The sequence below is a fragment of the Gracilinanus agilis genome, chromosome 6 (assembly GCF_016433145.1).
Source record: "Gracilinanus agilis isolate LMUSP501 chromosome 6, AgileGrace, whole genome shotgun sequence".
Classification (NCBI taxonomy): Eukaryota; Metazoa; Chordata; class Mammalia; order Didelphimorphia; family Didelphidae; genus Gracilinanus; species Gracilinanus agilis.
In genome coordinates this window covers 223,012,809-223,022,638 of record NC_058135.1, presented here as the reverse complement: position 1 = coordinate 223,022,638, position 9,830 = coordinate 223,012,809, and positions in this window count along the sequence as shown.

Sequence of the window (9,830 nt, the reverse complement as noted above, 5' to 3'; positions counted from 1 at the left end):
CTCCTCCTCCTCCTCCTCCTCCTCTCTCCCTCTCTCTGTCTCTCTCTCTCTATAGTTTCTCTCTTTCTCTCTATTTCTCTGTCTGTCTCTCCCTCTCTCCCTCTCTATCTGTCTATATCTCTCCTTTCTCTCTCTGTATATATGTGTATATATATATATATATACTTATTTATTTGGTTTATATATACATATATGTGGGTGTGGGTGTGTATTTAGTTTCTTAAATCTACTGAGGCATGGTTTTCCCCAAAAGATTTTAACTGACTGGGAGAGGAAGTGGGAAAAATGTTGATCTGATTATAATGCACGTTTCTGTAGAATTTAACGTTTTCCAAAGCCCTTTTCATATAAAAAGTTTGTGTGGTAGAGAGAAGGGTTTTGGGACTAATTATCTGTATTTTATAGTAGAGGAAACTGAGGCACACAGAATGCCAACAAGCTGCCCGGGGTCGCCCAGCCAGTGAGTATCAGGGGTGAAACTCAAACTCTGGTCTCCTGACTAGCAGCCAGAGCTTTTCTTGCTACCAAATGGAGCCTCGTTCGTCAGACTGGCCCATGGTAATTCGGGGGAAGTTTCTTCCTTTTTCTCTAGTGGCTTCACATCTGGAATTTTTTAGCTTTGGAGAGTTCATTACCAGCAAATGGAGACAAATGAGGGGAGCTGGTTATAGGGGCAGGAGGCTTGGTTTATGAGACCTTGATGCTCTCGTGTGAAGAGGGCACTCATGGTCTGGCTCTGGGAGAGCTGGCTCCAGGTTCCTGGGTGGTATCCCAGGGTGGAAGGGCTTTCTTGGAGTCCTAAGGCTAGAAGGGCTTGTCAGTCCCTCTCCTTGCCAGCTGCTGCCTTTGGAAGATCATTTAGGCTGTGATGAGGGAGGGCTACCCTGAGCTCCCTAAAGCAAGAGAACTACAGAACACAAATGCTTGCTGCTGTGGACTTTGCACATAGAATGCTGGACCTGGGTGTGTGGGTTGGGTCAGGAAGATGAGGAATAAAATCTTAACTTTGGCTGTGATTATGGACAAGTTACAGTGTTTCTGAGCCTCAGGGTCTCTATCTCTAAAATGGGAATCACAATCTCTGTACTTTCTACCTTGTGAGATATCATCACGAGAATCAAATGAGATCATGCCACTAAGTACATTTTTTATTGTCAATAAATTGCCCAATTCCTAGTCCCTCTGTCCAGGTCTAGCTCAGATGTCTCCTCTGCCCATCTCCCAAGTCAGAAGATGTCTCCTCCTTTAAAATTTCCAGTCCTGGGGGCAGTTGGGTGGCTCAGTGGATGGAGAGCCAGGACTAGAGATGGGAGGTCCTCGGTTCAAAATTCCTAGCTGTGTGACCCTGGGCAAGTCACATATTGATTCTAAGATGGAAGGTAAAAGTTAGAAAAAGAATCATTTTGGGGCTTTTTCGAGAGCTTTATAGGATAGGGGGCATTTTAAAAAATCTTAACTTTTTGTTTTAGTATCAATTTTTTTAACCCTTACCTTCTATCTTAGAATCAATACTGTGTCTTGGTTCCAAGGTGGAATCCTGGCAATGGGGGTTAAGTGCCCAGGGTCACACACCTAGGAAGTGTCTGAGGCCAGATCTGAACCCAGGAGCTCCCATCTCTAGGCCTGGCTCTCCATCCACTGAGCCACCCAGCTGCCCCTCAATGTCCTTCCTGAAATGAGAATGGAGGAAGATCTGAATGGTTTCTCTGGGTGGTGGGCGGCCGTAGGGAGGATGGAGAGATGTGACTCTCAATGCTGAGGATTGCTAAAGAATGGCATTTCACAAGCCAAGCAGGAACCTCCCGTCCTTTCCACAAAGCAATTGCTGAATGTGTCTTTCTGAGAATGGGGGAACGTCAGCTGTTCCATTAAAGACAATTCAAACACTGGCACACTTCAATCCATCAAGAGGTCCCTGATTTCCTGAGTGTGGGAGCTCCTTCCACCTACGCACGTGGCAGGCAGCCCCTCTACTCTGTAGTAGACAGTCTTTGTGAGTTCTTTGTGGCAGGAAAAAATAAATCCATCTCCTGCTGTCCAACAGTCTGGTAACATCCATTGTTCTCAGTCACGTTTGGCCTTTGGCTTTGGACAAGAGACAGACATCCAGAGTCCTTCATCAGGCTTCTACTAAGAACCTTTCTAAAATGGCAGCACTTCCTGGGAGGCCAATGGTGGAAGGCTTTGGCATGTGGGGGGACACAACCATAGCAAGTGTTTATGTATCTGCCCTGAGGTCACCTTCATCTACCTCTGTGTCCATTATCACCCTTCATCTTTTTTTTTTTTAACTCTTACCTTCTGTCTTGGAATGGATACTAATTTTTTTTTAATTTAAACATTTATTAATAATCATTTTTAACATGGTTACATGATTCATGCTCCTCCTTTCCCCTTCACCCCCCCGCACTCCCCTCACCCATGGCAGACACACATTTCCACTGGTTTTATCATGTGTCCTTGATCAAGACCTATTTCCAAATTGTTGGTGGTTGCATTGGTGTGGTAGTTTCGAGTCCACACCCTCAATCATGTCCACCCCGACCCATGGATACTAATTTTTATTGACTCCAAGTCAGCAGAGCGGTAAGGGCTAGGCAATTGGGGTTAAGTGACTTGCCCAGGGTCCCATAGCTAGGAAGTGTCTGAAGCCAGGTTTGAACCCAGGAACTTCCTATTTCCAGACTTCTTTATCCCCTGAGCCAACTAGCTGTCCCTCGGCTTTACAACTACCTTGTGATGTAAATCTGGCTAGTATGATTATAATGGGCAGTGAGGTGGCCCAGGGGTTAGAGCCCTGGATCTGGAATCAGCAAGACCTAAGTTATGTAATGTAGCATTACTAGCTGTGCAACCTTAGGTGAGTCACTTATCCTCTCTATGTCTCAGTTCCCAACACAAAAATGACATTTTGGGCAGGTAGGTGGCATAGTAGATAGAGTACTTGGCCAGGAGACAGGAAAAATCTTCTTGAGTTCAAATCTGGCTTCAGATACTAATTAGCTGTCTGATCTTGGGCAAGTCATTTAACTCTGTTTGCTCCACTTTCCTCATCTGTAAAATGAGCTAGAGAAGGAAATGGCAGACTATTAGCTGTGAACCACCGGGCAAGTCACTTCCCCCCTGTTTGCCTCAGTTTCCTCATATATAAAATGAGCTGGAGAAGGAAATGGCAAACCATTAGCTATGAGCCACTGGACAAGTCACTTCAGCCCTGTTTGTCTCAGTTTTCTCATCTGTAAAATAAGTAGGAGAAGGAAATGGCAACCCACTAGCTATGTGCCATCAGGCAAGGCACTTCCCCCCATTTGTCTCAGTTTCCTCATATGTAAAATGATCTGGAGAAGGAAATGGCAAACCATTAGCTGTGAGCCACTGGGCAAGTCACTTCCCCCCCCCCCCCCCGTTTGCCTCAGTTTACTCATCTGTAAAATGAGCTGGAGAAGGAAATGACCAATTGCTCCAGTAACCTTGTCAAGAAAACCCCAAGTGGGGTCATGGACACGACTGAAAACAACTGAACAGAGATAACAACATGGAGTAAATAATAGTACCTGATTCCAGTTTCTTGTGAGGATCAAATGAGAGTTACTATTTATGAATAGTAACTGGTATACAGTGGGCACTGGCTAAATGCCAGCTATTCTTATTATTCCGGCTTCTACTGTCTCCCCTCTGATCTGTCTTCTTTAAATTATTCTTCAGAAAGCTGGTTCTGAATGTGTCATTCTGCAGGAAATCTTTCCCTTTGATTCTAGTGCCTTCCGCTGCTCATGACTTCCTATGTATTCTATATACAACTTGTTTGCCCATATTGGCTTGCTTGCTGTCTCCCCTATTAGACTGAGCTCCTTGAGAGCCGGAACTATCTTTTTGCTTCTTTTTGTATCTCTAACACTTAGCACAGTGCCTGGCATACAGATGGTACTTAATAAATGTTTATTGCCTGACAGAATTCTCAAAAATCTACAGTGCTTGAAGAGGATAATAGGATTAAATAGAATTTAAACTATATTTGTATTTTAATATTTACCTATTATTTCTATTTTCTATATAAATTTAATCATATTTATATAATTACATTAACATCATTTTAATAGGATAAAATATAATTATACAAGTAATAGGATAAAAATCTAAATGCTGCACGTTTATAGCTTTCCACAACATGGCTCCAAGCTGCCTTTCTGGTCCTATTTCATGTTATTCCCTTTGATGCAACATGTATTCAAGCCAGGGTCCTATAGCCCTTCCCTAAGTCTTTCTCTTTTCAAGCGAAATCCCCTGAGTTTCTTCAGTCAATCTTGATAAAGCAATATGAGAAGTAAACCCTTACCTTCTGTTTTAGAATCAATACTGTGTATTGATTCCAAGGCAGAAGAGCAGTAAGGGCTTGGCAATGGGGGTTAAGTGACTTGCCCAGGGTCACACAGCTAGGAAGTGTCTGAAGCCAGAATTGAACCCAGGACATCTGGCCTCCAGTCCTGGCTCTCTATCCCCTGAGGCACCTTGTTTCCCCTCAGCTTGGTTTTCAGAGCCAGACAAAGCTACTGGAGATAGCCCCATGCCCCGAAAGAGCCTTGGACTGGTAGGTAGGAGATCTGAGTTCTAATTCTAAATCCGACCTTGGTTGAACAAATCAGTGAACTTGAGAGAGCCTTCATTTTCAGTTGTCAAATAGGGATAACAGTCCTAGGCAGCCCCCACCCACCGCCTACCTCATTGGGCTTTTTTCTTTGATTTTTATTGATAGCTTTTGTTTTGATATCACAGTGATTTCTCCCTGGACTCCTTCTGCTTCCTGCCTCACCTCCTAGAGTGTTTCAAGGAATCCAACATAATTTTATGTATGCATGAACCCTAGGAAGTGCTGAGCAGATGTGAGAAATCCCATAGATGTTTGAGAGATACCCATCAAGTGTCAAAGGTGAGAGAGCCCCCAAAGTCCACCTCCTGGAGTCTAGTCTGTTTACACATGAAGAAGCTGAGTCCCAGAGAAGACACTGGCCTTGGCCAAAGTCACACAGCTGGTTAGCGATGGGGCTGGGCTTCCAACTGAGTCTCTAGACACGCGGGGAGTGCTCTTTCCCCCAACAGGCCCCTCTTATTTGCTTCACAGTGAAAGAAGCTCCAAATCAATTGGATTTGTCTCTCTGTCCCTCCTCCCTCCATCCCCAAAGCTTTCAGATTTGATTCTAAGTTTCCCCACCGGCATCCTCTGCTACAACCAGCCTAAATAACTCATTGCTCCCCAACTTTCTCCCCATTGTCCTCCCTGACTTCTACCTCGCAGCCTCCCCCTTCTGGCCAGCCCTGCTCCTCCGGTGCTCCCCAGCTGAGCCCAGCTCAGATGCCTTCTTCACCAGGAAGTCTTCCTTGATATTCCCAGCCAGGAGGGATCCTCCCATAGGACTTTGTACCTCTCCTCTACCACATCTTTTTTTTTCTAGCCCTCCACCCTCCACCCCCTACCGCCCACCCCTACCCTATGACATGGGAAAACAGGTGGAGGGGATGGGGATGCTACCTCCTGATTGTGGCCCTGGGAAACAGTTGTTTATTCTCCCAGAAACTTTGATGAATGGCTGTTTTCCTTCATTATTCCCAACATCTGTGGCTATAGGGGGAGCCCCCTCCATCATCCAGCCTATTAGTAAACAAACAGAGGTATATGCATTTACCTTGTGGGCAGCTTGGCAGGATCCCCTTCAAAGTCCAAATGGCTTCCTGGACCCTCCCCTGGAGCCCTGGGGCCTTGGGGGCCTGTGATGCTCATTAGGGCCACTGGCCAGACCACACCTTGGGGGCCGTATTCAGGCCAAGAGAGCTTTTGGGATCTTCAGTCTAGTTTAGTCTAGATCAGTAGTTCCCAAACTTTCTTGGCCTACCACCCCCTTTCCAGAAAAATATTACTTAGCACCCCTGGAAATTAATTTTTAAAAAATATTAATAGCAATTAATAGGAAAGATAAATGCACCTGTGGCCATCACCGCTCCCTGGATCACTGCAGCACCCACCAGGGGGCGGGGGGACCCACTTTGGGAATCACTGGTCTAGATTAATGAGGGAGGGGATGATCCATCCCTTTGTCATGGCCTACCCTATCGGGAGCTTCCTGCTCCATTGGGTCCAGTCTGGGGTACCACATTTAAGAAGACTTGACCAGCTGGACCATGTTCAGAAGAGGGAAATCTCGATGGGAAGGAGACTAGTGACCCTATATGAGAATCCATGAAAGGCACTGGAGAGGTTTAGTCTGGAGAGAGGATGGATGTAGGAAGATGGGATAGCTGGGCTTCCAGGATGAAAGACTTTTATAGGGAACAAAGGAAGGAACGAGAATAAGTATATATTAACACCTGCTTACAGGCAGCTAGGAGGCACAGAGAATAAGAATGCCAGGCCTGGAGTCAGGGAGACACCCATCTTCCTGAGTTCAAATCCGACCTTCGACACTTACACGCTGTGTAATCAGGAGATTTAGCTTGGAAAAGAAAAAGACTTAGGGGAGAGCCATAGGACCCTGGCTTGAATATATATTGCATCGAAGGGAATAATATGAAACTAGTGGGCAAGTCGCTTAACCCTGTTGGCCTCAGTTTCTTCATCTGTAAAATGAACCGGAGAAGGAAATGGCAAACCACTCCAGGATCTCTGCCAAGAAAACCCCCAATGGGGTCAGGAAGAGTCATATACGACTGAAAGGACTCAACAGTAATGCATCTATTTTGTACCAGGCTCTGTGCTAAGCCCTTTGCAAAAATGACTTCATTTGAAGAACCAGACTTGCTCCGCTTAGCCCCAGAGAACAGAACAAGGACCACTGAGGGAATTTATAGGCTGGCAGATTTCGGCTCCATATAAGGAAGAACTCTTTCCAATTTCAAAGCTCACAGCTAGCCTTCGAAATGAAAGGGAGAAAGCCTGGACCTATGATTTCCATGCTAGAGGTAGCTCCCAGATAAGGAAATTCTTTCTTCCAAGGCAGACCATCATCTTTTCTGAAAGGCAGAGCCTCAAAGATTTGCCTAGACTTAAAAGATTAAGTGATTTGTCTCTGGTTCCACAGCCAGTATGTGCCAGGGGTAAGAGTTGAACCTCGGTCTTCCTGGAAGGGAAACCAGCTGTTTATTCACTATGCCATTCTCAGGGATGGAGGAACAACTATAAAGTGTACTTATCACGTTGCCAGGGGCATCAAGCAGTCTTCCATTTACCTTATGTGTATTTTTAATGTACTAATTATTTTTTTCTTCCAAAACCCTTCCCTTCCATCTTAGAATCAGTCTTGTGCATTGATTCCAAGACAGAAGAGCAGTAAGTGACTTGCCCAGGCTCACATTGCTAGGAAGTGTCTGAGGTCATATTTGAACCCAGGACCTCCCATCTCTTGACCTGTTTCTCAATCCAGTGAGTCACCTAGCCACCCTCGGTACCACTTATTTATATGATGTCTCTCCCATTGGAATATAAATTCCTTGAAAACAGGGATTGTCTTTGCCTTTCTTTTATCTCCAGCACTTGGGGGAATGCCTATTGACTGACTGGGGCTCCCATTAGAACAGGAATTTCCTAAGTGTAGGGGCTGGGACCTTTTTATCTTTGAATCCCAAGTGCCCACCACTGTACCCACTCCCCATCTCCCTTCCCCAATAGGGAGAGTTTTAAGGAAAAAAACAAGATGGTGGCTGTGAGTGAGCCTATGAAGCAGTTGGGAGACAGTACTGGATTACCCCATGGTACTATATTTAATAAATGTTTTCTGAATTGAAATGAATTAAGGAGACCCATTTGGAGAGGCCAGCCCCTCCAAATCTAGAACAAAGGAGAGGGGAGAATCGCTTCATTTTGCTTCCCACACCCTTGGCACACACCTTGGAGAAAGTCCCTTTCTCTTGCCGTACCCACATATATATTAAAAGGAGGGTAATAATGCCATCGCCCCACCTCAAAGGGGCACAGGGAAGGGAAAAAAGAGCACTATCTTGGGAATGAAAGGTGTTACTCGAGCCCAGGAGACTGGTCTGCTATGAATCACAGCCATCCTCCACCCTAGCCCTTGGAAGTCTGTGGGAGAAATGGATCCTAGGTGATACCTGGGACCAGTGACTCCTCTGACTCATGATTTTGGAGCTTTCTGAGAGGAGGAAGGAAACCAGAGGAGCTGGGGTGTCTGGCTTTAATTGAAGCCCAAAGGGATGGGGCATGTCTGAAGATTTCAGACAGTGTTTCTTCTCTGAAGGAACAAGGATCAAGTGGTCTGCACTGACTTTCTGTGTCTGTTAAATGGTAATAATAACCTTTCTACTACCTGCCCCGCTGGATTGTTGTGAAGGAAGTGCTCTGTAAACTTTTGAGAAATGTGGCTCGTTGCTATTAGGTACGTCCCCTGGCAGCCCATTTATAGCTCCCAGCATCTGTTCTCCTCTCGAGGATTTTGTTTGGGATGAAGAAATTGGTCATATGGATGCTAAACTCAGGGTGGTGGAGTCTTAGAGTCAGGAGGGAGGTCTAGTCTAATCTTCTTTTGTTCAGTCTTGTCTGGCTCTGCATGACCATATGGACTTTTCCTGGCAACGGTACTGGAGTGGTTTGTCATATTTGCTTCTAGAATGCCCCCATTTTACAGATGAGGAACTGAGGCAAGCAGGATTTAAGTGACTTGTCCAGGGTCACATAACTAGTAAGTTTGAGGCCACATCTGAACTCAGATCTTCCTGCTTCCAAGTCCAGTGTTCTATCCACTGGGCCAACTAGCTGTACCTTGATCCAATCTAGAGGGCCTCTAGTCCAAGCCCAGTGGCCTACAGCCTTCCTAACAAGGACTCAGTTGACTTTTTTTCTGAATACTTACAGTCCCAGAGAATTTACTGCTTTGCAAAGCTGCCCATTGTTGGATGGATTTGATTGTTGGTTCTTCTTTATATTAAGCAGAAATGCCCCATATTTGTAGCTGCATCCCCTCCCTTCCCCATCCCCTCACCCTCCATTACTCCCAATTCAGTACTCTCAGGCCCGAATAAGACAAGTATAATTCCCCTATGACATGGCATCTTCAAGTGCCCAGCGCCTGTCTTATTCTCTAATTGCTCTTATGCATCAGTCTTGTCTGCCTGGTCAGACTGCAAACTCACTAAGGCCAGGGCCTCAGGTTTGTCTTCCTCTGGTGCTCTGAAACGACCAGGAAGAACTTCTTGAGTTATATTAGCACAATTCGGAATGTAACGGGCTGCCTCAGAAGGTGGGCTTCCCCACACTGGAAGTCTTCAAGGAAAGAGTCAAGGAACACTTGTCAAGTATGCTATAGAGAGGATTCTAGTTCAGGATACATTGAATGACCTCTTGAGTTCCCCTCCAATGCTGAGTCTCCCCTGCCCCCCAGGTGGTAAGCTCCTTGTGGATGGGGCCACGGATCACTCCTCTGTTTTTCCCATTATATGGTCCAGAACAGGCCTGAGTAAACAGAGACTCACTTGTTAATTGATTGATAGTGCTTGATGAGGAGAATTTTGAAACAATCGAGTTCAAATCCATTTAATATTAGGGTTTTTTTGGAAGTGAGACATCGCTATTAAATTTCAACTTATTAGACTTAACTTTGTGAAGGGACTGATATTTGGTGGACTCAATGATTTTTGACCCTGTCTATACTGACCCAAGGTATGATTATAAAGTTATAAGGTAGATTTTCTTTCTTTCTTTTTCTTTTCCTTCCTTCCTTCCTTCCTTCCTTCCTTCCTTCCTTCCTTCCTTCTTTCCTTCCTTCCTTCCTTTCTTTCTTTCTTTCTTTCTTTCTTTCTTTCTTTCTTTCTTTCTTTCTTTCTTTCTT